Below are 10,882 nucleotides of genomic sequence, written 5' to 3'. Positions count from 1 at the left end.
TCATATAAAGATATAAAATAGGAAAGGAAAGAGAAGAATAGAAGAAGACATCACTTCTGATGATGCCGAGAGTACGCGCACTCTGAGTTGTGTTTTAGGAATGTTATCTATTATACTCTGAAAGCATTCGCTCACTGCTTGTGTCTTCACGTGATTGGCTCAAGATTTTCTATGAAGCTTTGTTAAAGCGTGCACCTGGCGTGCTCTGGTATGTGCAGGCGGATGCGAGTTAGGGAGAGCTCAGGCTCCCTGCTTATCACCACCGAGGTCAGGAGAGGTGGTTACATCATGAGAAGATGCAAGTTAGGATGAACTCAAGCACCCTGCTCATTACCACCAAGGCCACAGAAAAGCGATTACAACATAGGAAAAAACATCTTTCTCAGTATAGGCCACTTGAGCTCAACACACAGAAACACAGAGAATAATAATGTTCATCCATTAAAAATTCCCTCACATTCCCCCCTTTTTATCCTATAGGATAAATTACTAAAAGGAAAGAAAAGAACTGTACACAGTTTCAGTGATAAGAGTTCTCAGAGAGATTCGACTTAACACGTCATTGAGTGTACAGGGATAATGCTAAGGCTGTTTTTATAAGACAGACATCTTAAATGAATGCTAACAAGCCATATACATAGATCAGGAATAATAGAACAGGAAACAATGATAATGAAAGTGTTTTAAGTCAGGACTAGTTTCATGTCAACTGTGCTGATGTCATCGAACCGTGGGTTATAGTCTTCGTGTGGGTTTGGAGGCCAGTCAGGCAAGTCATCGGAGTCTATTTTCACCATCTGGTAACCGATATTTGTCAGCTGCCTCTGAAACACAGACATACAACATTGACAGAGAACAGGGAGCAAACAAAGCATCACAATCACTAAGACCAGGACCGGTATGGTGGATAGAATTAGAGTCTTCCATCCACTGAACTAACACCACCAGCTGTCTTCAACTCCTCCATGTTCATCTGCTCGTAATTGTTCAGCAACCTTGCGCATCTTGTTCAGTGCCTCAATGATATTACCGAGTTAACCCTTGCCCTTCTTGACATGTATTGGTGCTCAGAGGGCGGGCACGCCCTATCAGCCCTCGTCCCACCTCACCGGGACTTGGAGGAAACTCAAAACCCTAAGACTTATCTATCAGCTAGACACTGAAATACTCTTCCCTATTGAGGGTGCGTGCATGATTGATGTGATACTCGCACTGTTCCATGCAGTGATGCCTTTCTTCCTCATGAGCTTTAGTCAGTGTCTGGTCACTTAGGCCTTCCTTTTCCTCCTGCTCAGCCGGTTCAGGAACCCTCCTGCAGCGGCTAGCGTGGATCCACGTCACTCTGCCTGTGACCTTCACTGCTGTTGGGGTCATGAGCAGGACCTGGAATGGGCCGTTCCACCGTGGCTTGTTCCACTTGGTTCGTCGGAAGTCCTTCACCACGATCCAATCCCCTGGTTGTAGATCGGGCAGAGGTCCCTCAGCGGGTTTGGGAAGTGCTTCTTTACCTGTTTGTGGATAGATTTCAAAGCAGAGGACAACGTTGCACAGTAATTCAACATTGCATCATCACACAGTGTGGTGTCCAGCAGTGTTCCTTGAGCTGGCCCTATTAGACCCCGAAGCCGCCGCCAGGCGCCGCTAAAACCGCCATTTAGAATTTGAGCCGCCGCCAGCCAATAATTTTGTAAGCCAATTTGAGCCGCTATCTAATAAAATTTGGCTGAGCCACTAAGAATTGTGTACATCAAATAATGGGTTTATCCACATCATGAGCTACAAGAAAAGTGACACAAACATGATCAACTGTACACACTAGTAGTAACACAATAGAGACGTATAGGCATTAGTGTTGCCACACGTCCAGGTTTTTCCGGGATTGTCCCGGTTTTTTTGTGGAAAATGGAAAATGTCCAGGAAAATGGAATAACCTTCCCGGGACACGTTTTGTCCCGGTTTTTTACTTCCTCACATTATCCCCCATTGAAATAAACACAAATCATTAATGTTTCTCGCAGCCACTTAACATATTAATAGTTTTCACGTAAGCGGGCATATTGTAGGCAGCTGCTTGTGCGGCCTCACCGAATGTTTGCGCACGCAGCCAGTCGCCGTTGCTAGGTGATCGTGGTCAATACAACGGCGGCCGCGCGAAATCAAAGATACTGGAATACCGTAATACCAAACAATAGGTGAGAGTTCCCTTGGTCGGTGCGCGAGTAGGCTGGCTGTCTACTTCCTATGTTCTGATTCTGATAAAGGCTGGTTCTAAAGCCTGGGCCAATTTCATCAATAAATGAATCATTAAATAAATCATTAAATATATCAAAAAAGAATGCCTGAACACTGGCGTGAGAAATGAATAAATCAGTTGTCCCAATAACATAGCACCTCTCTCTTGTGATTAAAACAAAGGATTAGGGCTATTTGGTATGATACGGTAGTCTAACTTTTAAAGTTCAGTTCTCCAGAGAAAAGGCTAAAACAACAACGAAGAAATTATATTGATTATATTTGTATTATTTTGATTTGGAAACAGAATGGGAGGAGAGACAGACGATGAGGGAGCCGGACAGAATGAAGCAGAAGATCCGGTACCTGTCAAAAAGAAAAAAAGACGTGACATTCAACATTGTTCAAAACCTGCACTGATAAAGAAGGGAGGGGGGCAAAAAAGATTATCCCTATAAAAATAACTGTTTACTCTGTTAACCCCTACTATTGTTATGAAGAGACAAATGTCAAAACTTGTTTATGGAGTCAAATGTATTTTCTTTTATTTTTGTATGTAATTAAAACTTGGCCTAAAGCTTCAAAGTAAGATGCATGCTCTTCAGGGGGCGGTTAACCTACTATTAAATATTTGTTAAAAAAAATATTGGCGTCCAAATAAGATCATTCCTATATGAAATTATTTTTTGTAATAATATTTGTGGTGGGCGGCACGGTGGTGTAGTGGTTAGCGCTGTCGCCTCACAGCAAGAAGGTCCGGGTTTGAGCCCTGTGGCCGGCGAGGGCCTTTCTGTGTGGAGTTTGCATGTTCTCCCCGTGTCCGCGTGGGTTTCCTCCGGGTGCTCCGGTTTCCCCCACAGTCCAAAGACATGCAGGTTAGGTTAACTGGTGACTCTAAATTGAGCGTAGGTGTGAATGTGAGTGTGAATGGTTGTCTGTGTCTATGTGTCAGCCCTGTGATGACCTGGCGACTTGTCCAGGGTGTACCCCGCCTTTCGCCCGTAGTCAGCTGGGATAGGCTCCAGCTCGCCTGCGACCCTGTAGAAGGATAAAGCGGCTACAGATAATGAGATGAATGAGAATATTTGTGGTAGTGCCCATTTAAGGGTTAAGAAGACAAAATGAATTTTAACTAAACGCCTAACTGCACCAGTTGAACTGTTTTATTTTTAAACGTGAACATTCACATAAGGCATAAGGCATCGTAGATGTGCGTGTCCGCAGCCCTCAACCCCCGCGCTCGTACGTGCGCGCAGGCGCGGCCGCCGACCGATGTGTCCCGGTTTTTTACAACTCAGATGTGGCAACCCTAATAGGCATACACTGTAGAGATTTAGAACTGATATCACAGCACAGAGAGCCACCACAAGCTTGCCGTTGTGACTACCTGTCTGGCTTCCCGCCCCTCACACCGTTACCACGATACACTGGGGAACCCGGGAACCCACCCAGAGCATCAATCGACTCCGATATCGACGAGATGGCTGCATTCTTTGCCGCTGCTGAGGGAAAGTGTAAAGGTATTTTTTTTGTTTGTTTCACATACTTCGAGATTGATAAAAAAAAGTACTCCACCACTCTACTTTCATCATAGTAAGATAGCTGCCAGTCCTTCACTGGTCATTGCTAGTGAGAGTAGATAGCTAGATGCCTTCCTCGAACAATCCAGATTAGCTTATTATTAGCATTGAACTACAATCTTGCTAGATTTATATTTACAATGAAGTAAGAGACCAGGGGACCTGTGGTAATTTGCTATTTATTCCCCCCATTTGTTTGATCCGTTCGCCCGGATATATGCCACACAGTGACGTCCAGTATCAGCCATTTGTAGCCATAAACATTTTGGTGGCTGCAGCAGCCATTAAGGTTTTGGCTGAGTCAGCTAGCCAGCCAATAATTTCATCAGCCAGCCATTATCCTGAAAACAAACGGCTTCGGGGTCTAGGCCCTATCCCCGTGTTGGGTACTCGTCCAAACAGAATTTCAAATGGGCTTAACCCATGTTTAGGCCTAGTTTGCGTCCTCATTTGTGTGAGTACTACAGGGAGGACCTTTGTCCATCCTAGCCCTGTTTCTGCACAAGCTTTACTTAGTTTATTTTTAAGTGACCCATTTTCCCTCTCTACTGCTCCCGCACTGGCAGGATGGTAGGCACAATGTTGTTTCAGGTCTATCCCTAGGAATGCTCCTATTTTCTTTAGGGCTGCATTAACAAAGGGTGTTCCATTGTCACTTGAGATTTTGCTAGGTATACTCCACCTAGGAATTATATCTCTCAGGAGTGCTTTGACTACTGCCTCTGAGTCTTGTTTAGCTGTGGGGAATACTTCAACCCATTTTGAAAACATGTCAACTATTACCAGGCAACACCTTTTCCCTTCACTAGGTGTCAGTTCAATAAAGTCCATTTGGAGGTGATCAAATGGTTTGTCTGGTATTGGGTGTGCTGCTTGAGTTAGTCTGATACCTTGACCTGCATTATGTTGTGCACATATCAAGCATTGCTTGCAAAATTTTGCAGCATAATTTGAAAACCCCTTTGTGAACCATCTCTTTGTTACTTCTGCTACCATCCCCCCTTTTGACACATGGGTCAGCCCATGTGCCAATTTTGCATAGAAAGGGAACATGTATTTTGGTAGACAGGGACGGCCCAAGGGACAAACCCAGACCGAGTTTGCAAGGATACAGCCCGCCTGTTTCCAGACTCGTCTCTCATCCTGGGTGGCAGTGCTCTGAAGGTCTGCTAGCTGTAAACAAGGGGTAGAAACCTGAGGAAAGGCAAGGTTAGAGGGTGAACTGGAAGCTGAGGCTGCACACTTAGCTGCCGCGTCCGCCCTGGCATTCCCTTGAGACACAAGAACAGTATTGTTAGTATGGGCAGCACACTTACACACAGCAATGGCTCTAGGGAGTAGAACAGCATCCAACAACTCAGAGACCAGTTTATGATGTGCAATGGGAGATCCTGTGCTAGTGAGAAAATTTCTATGTTTCCAAATGGTGCCAAAATCATGCACAACACCAAACGTGTACCTACTGTCCGTAAAAATATTGACAGATCACCCTGCAGCCAATTTGCGTGTCTCGATAAGGGCACAGAGCTCTGCAGCCTGTGCCGACAGGTTTGAGGGCAGACGTGACGCCTTGAGGACCTCGTGATCTGAGACTACGGCAAAACCTACTTTGTTCTTTCCCGTCTCTGTGTCTCTGGAGGCTGAACCATCCACATAGAGGATCATGTCTGGATTTTCCAAAGGGTCGCTCTTTAAATCTGCCCTGGGGGAACAAAAATTGTTAGTGAGAGCAACACAGTCATGTGGCTCTCCATCGTCCTCTGTAGGGAGAAGAGAGGCAGGATTCAGAACAGTACAACGTTTCACAGTGATGTTAGGCATATCAAGTATGACTGTGTTATACTTCAACCATCTCTGTGCTGACAAATGTGATGTCTTTTTCTCCAACAGAAGCAGGGAGACAGCATGTGGGACCAAAAGGGTGAGGTTAGAGTACCCCACAATATTTCTGGAGGCAGTTACTGCCTTTTCAGCTGCAGCAACTGCACGCAGGCAAACAGGAAGTCCAGCCGCCACTGGATCCAGCCTGCTGGAGAAGTAGGCTACAGGTCTCAATCTATCCCTGTGTTTCTGCAAAAGAACAGAGGTCATAAAACCCTTCTTTTCATCTACACTTTGAACAAAATGGTTTATTGGGGTCAGGCAGTCCCAGAGTGGGTGTGGTCTGCAGAGCGCTCTTTAAGGACATCAGGCGCGTGTGGGACAGCCGCAGCATTGACTGCTCGCAGATCTTGGACAAACCTCCACTCATCGGGCTGGGACGGTTTTCTTGCCTTCTTGACTGGAAAAATAGGAGTGCGCACTGGAAAGTCCTGGCAAGGGACAATTACATCTGCCTTCAGCAACGAATCAAAGACCGGTCTTATACCTGCGATTGCTTCTGGTTTGAGTGGATACTGGGTCTGCCTAGGCCTGAAATCCGATTTGGGGGTGATCACCACTGGTTCAGCATTCTTTATTAGGCCCACATCATGTTTACCCTTTGCCCAAATGGAATTTGGAACTCCCGCCAATTTGGGGTGCACCTCTGCTGGAGTTATGCCTGTGGAAACAGAGACAAACAGGCCACTATGGCCGGGGTCCCCAGGATCCCGGTCATCAGTGGCTAATATTACGCTGCGCTTAACATACACACACATAGCATGACTTTGTTTGTAGACCCCAAGCCTTTGACAAAACAACACACTAGGGTCCTCTGTTTGGGACCATTCATTGCCATCGACTGCACACTTCCTGACCCATTTCCCCACGTCTTTCCAATGGGCGGCTCGCGGTTTTGCTAATGAGACATGGGGTATAGAATCAATGATGTCAAAGAAATCATGTTGGCAGCAGCCGACCTCAAAGTCCTCTGACACGAGGCCGCGTATAACATGTTTGAGAACACTGCGATGAACATTGATGCAGCTGTTTGGACAACGAGTAAAATGGACCTGCACAGCGCAATAATGTTTAGACCAATATATAGTTTTGAGGGTCAATCTTTCACGTGCATGGGGGTCTGCAAACCAAGTCTTTTCAAACTCTACATCTTGCCCTTGGTGAACATGTGCTGTACAATGCAAATCTTCCTCTTTCATATAATCTGTGTCAACTGATGATTATGTTCAAGCGTGCGAGCTGTACAAGGTGTTTGGGAGTTTGTGTGAACTGATCTGAGCAGAGCTGCCAGACATACACATACAGGGGGCTTCCAAACCCATACTGCACACCGCACATTTCACTTACTTCAATAGTTAGTCCATCTGGAGTGGATGTGAGATTTACTTCTAATTTGCACATTAAATCATGTGCTAACAAATTTACTGGACATGTATGTGAGATGAGGAATGAGTGGGACGTAACTATTCCTCCCTCGCTTTCACACGGGAGGTTGACTGAGAAAGTTTCGGTTACAGGTCGTCCTGAGATGCCCACTGTCTGAATAGAATTTGAGCTGAGCGGTGGGTCTACTGGAAGTACCCCATGTTGTATCACTGAGTGTGCTGCTCCAGAATCTACTAAAAAGGTTAACACATGCCCACACACAGTGAGGGGCATACAAGGGAGTTTAGAAAAGGGAGTAGTTGTGTATTTTAACAAACTTAATGCAACTTCAGGTGTATTTATTTGGACTGGTGTATCGGGCGTTTCTGTGTAGTCTTGCTGTTGCATGCAGGTGCTGCTACTAATGTGTTTAACGTTATGTGAATGCTCCTGTCTATGTGTATCATCAGGTGTGTGTGTGTTACCTCCCCTGTTCTCTGTGTGGGGCCTGTTCCCAGAGTCCGCCCATCAGTCTGCTTTGCTGTACTCCTCACAGGGCCTCTGCCTGCTACTGTGGAGACAATGTGTCCCTTTTGATTGCAGTTGTGGCAGGTTGCACCTTTTATCCAGGACGAGTCACTCCAGGTTGTCCTGTCTCGGCCCCTACTTCGACCTCTTCCTCCTCTTGTTCCTTTTTCTCCAGGCTGAACAGTCTGGAAAAGAGTGAGAGTGGTGGCGTGTAGATCTTGGTCTCTTTGTGTCGACTTTGTCTTCTCCTTCTCTTTCAGCAGCTTTTCTGCATGCACAGCATACTGCTCGATCTTGGTGAGGCTCAGGAGTGCCCTCCACTGCAGCCAGGTTCACGGGTCTGGTCAGGCCACTGTTTTCTCGTGCGTGGCGGCGAGACGGGTGAGAAATGCTGACACACCTTCTCCATCTTCTTGCTTACACATACTGATCTTAGTCATGTCTATGTTCAAAGGAAAAGCACTATCCAGACGAGCACAGAGAGCAGTGATGGTATCTCTATACTCACTATTGCCAGCCGCGCTCCAGTCTGGTGTAGTCATTCGCTGGTCAGCTTCCGGACAATCTTTGGAAACTTTGCTCCAATCTATACCCATCTTGATCATGATTAGGCGGCGAAGTTCATGGGTGGTCGGTCGGAATTCTCTGCAAAATATCAACAGTTCGTTACCAAATCTCTTTCCTCCTACCTCTCTCACATTGGGAAGAGAAGCCATGCTTTCCTTGATATCAGCTGTCATCCAGGGTCTGTGGACTAAAAGCACGCCGTCAGCTCCAGCCACTTCCATCACTGGAAGATGAAGGACTTCAGACTTTAGGTTACGGCCTTGTGGACCCACTGCTGAGCACGTGGTCAGGTCCAGGAGGGTGTCTTTTCCATCGCCATATGCAAGACCGGATCTCGTGTGTGATGGAGAAGCGCTGAGAGGCGCTGATGCTGGAGGCAGCTGGTAGGCTGGGAGAGATTCCAGAGGCTCAGGTTCTTTTTTTTTTTCTTTGTCTTGACTTCTCCCCCTTTCTGTGGGTGAAGCGCTTGTGGGAATGATGTTCCGCCTTGCTGAGGAGGCAGTGTGTGTCGGGGTGTTGGGGCAGACTCCAGGTCAGGGTCCATCTGAAATTTCAAACACTGAGAAGAGGGTGAGAGCCCTGCCTGTCGTTTCTCTCTTTTGTACTCTCTCTTAAGTGTTTCTTCTTTCCATGCAGAAAACGCCCTCCAGTCCCCTAAAAACTTAACATTATCTGCAGACTCTTCTTTTTCCTTCTGTTTCAACTTTCTTCTAACTGTCCTATCTGCCTGGGACTAAACTGCCCTTTTCAGGGAATCCTAAGTCCTTTACCCATATATCAAACTGTGCCAAATAATCCTCGCCATACGAGGTTTTCATAAACTGGATGTTTGGGCTGTCATAGGAACATCCAATTCTTATTATAGCACATGTAGCTTCACACTTACTTGCTTTTTCTTTTCTTTCCCTAACTTACTGTTTCTGTTCCTCATTGTACACTGTTATATCAATAGGTTATGACAACAGCGGCTGAGGTTTTTTTTTTAGGATCACAAAAAGAACAGGTTGGACTATGTCCAAAAATGCAACACAATAATCTTTTAGGTGTGTTCTTATTAGTAAACAATTTATCTGACATTTGCCTTAAGCTAAAGTAGGCATCATTTAACACAACAACCTCAAAGACAACTCGCGCATGTGTACAAATCTGTTTCTCTGTTTCAGAATTTGGAGGAGGACAGTACTCTGTTAATTCATCAATATTTTGCGTGCACACCAGTGTGTCTTTGCGACTTCGTGATCGAACCTCTCTATCCCGTTCCTACAACGGGCCAGTTGTTCACACAGAACAAAGGGAGCAAGATTCAATTCTTTCCCAGTTACGAATCGCTGAACGTGAGTCCGTCGAGACACGCGCCCGTACTTCCCTCGCTCAAGTAGGCGAGCGATTACCCAGTCGTCACTTGGGCGGATAATTCTCTTACACAACCCAATAAACTACTTGCAGTTTATTGTCTCAAAATTGTGTTTTATCCGTTTTCTGCAAACATATTGATGATACCACAGCTTAGCAGTCCTCCTGGGCTCGGACAAACTTCTGTCCGTCTCTTATATCATTTTTAAATACTAGGACAAATCTTTGTCCATTTCTTGTATCATTCTTTAAATACTGTTTCCACTAATTTCTTTACACAAGAATACAAAGTTATCACTTACTGGTTCGGTGAGCCCTGATGGCCTGGTCTCTCGTCCGAGTTCTCAGCTCCGCACCGTAGCCTTGGGAGTGTTCCGTCGTCCGAGGATCAGACGCATAAGGCCCACCCAGGGGACGCCAAATTGTAATGGAAATTTCTAATAAACACTTCAGAACACTTAACAGTTGTCTTTTCAGTCATTTATTATAGTAGATCATATAAAGATATAAAATAGGAAAGGAAAGAGAAGAATAGAAGAAGACATCACTTCTGATGATGCCGAGAGTACGCGCACTCTGAGTTGTGTTTTAGGAATGTTATCTATTATACTCTGAAAGCATTCGCTCACTGCTTGTGTCTTCACGTGATTGGCTCAAGATTTTCTATGAAGCTTTGTTAAAGCGTGCACCTGGCGTGCTCTGGTATGTGCAGGCGGATGCGAGTTAGGGAGAGCTCAGGCTCCCTGCTTATCACCACCGAGGTCAGGAGAGGTGGTTACATCATGAGAAGATGCAGGCTAGGATGAACTCAAGCACCCTGCTCATTACCACCAAGGCCACAGAAAAGCGATTACAACATAGGAAAAAACATCTTTCTCAGTATAGGCCACTTGAGCTCAACACACAGAAACACAGAGAATAATAATGTTCATCCATTAAAAATTCCCTCACAATGGAAAAGGAAAATTTGGTAACTATTGGTTCAAAGGCGCTGAAGAACATCAGAAGTTGAATAGGATCTGCTTTCCAGAAATGGGAAGAGCTGAAACATATCCTAACAGACAAGCGCATTCAACTTTCAACCAGAATTAAGTTCTTGACGGCCTGTGTAAGATCACGATTGCTGTACAGCATTCAAGCAGGGGAGTTATCAGAAGAAGAATTGAAAGAAATGGAAGTCATATGGAATGGGTTCCTAAGGAAGATGATTTGAGGAGGTTACAAATGGAGGAATGCCCCGGATCCGAAAAAGAGAAAGACGAATAACACGGCCGCCACAGCTGAACCAGTCGACTGGAGCTTTGAGATATCCAATAGACAACTTCTTGATATCACTAAAACTCTCCCTATCCATAACTTCTGTGTTAAACAACACC

Source organism: Neoarius graeffei, chromosome 24, assembly GCF_027579695.1.
Source record: "Neoarius graeffei isolate fNeoGra1 chromosome 24, fNeoGra1.pri, whole genome shotgun sequence".
NCBI lineage: Eukaryota > Metazoa > Chordata > Actinopteri > Siluriformes > Ariidae > Neoarius > Neoarius graeffei.
This window is presented reverse-complemented; position numbering follows the sequence as displayed.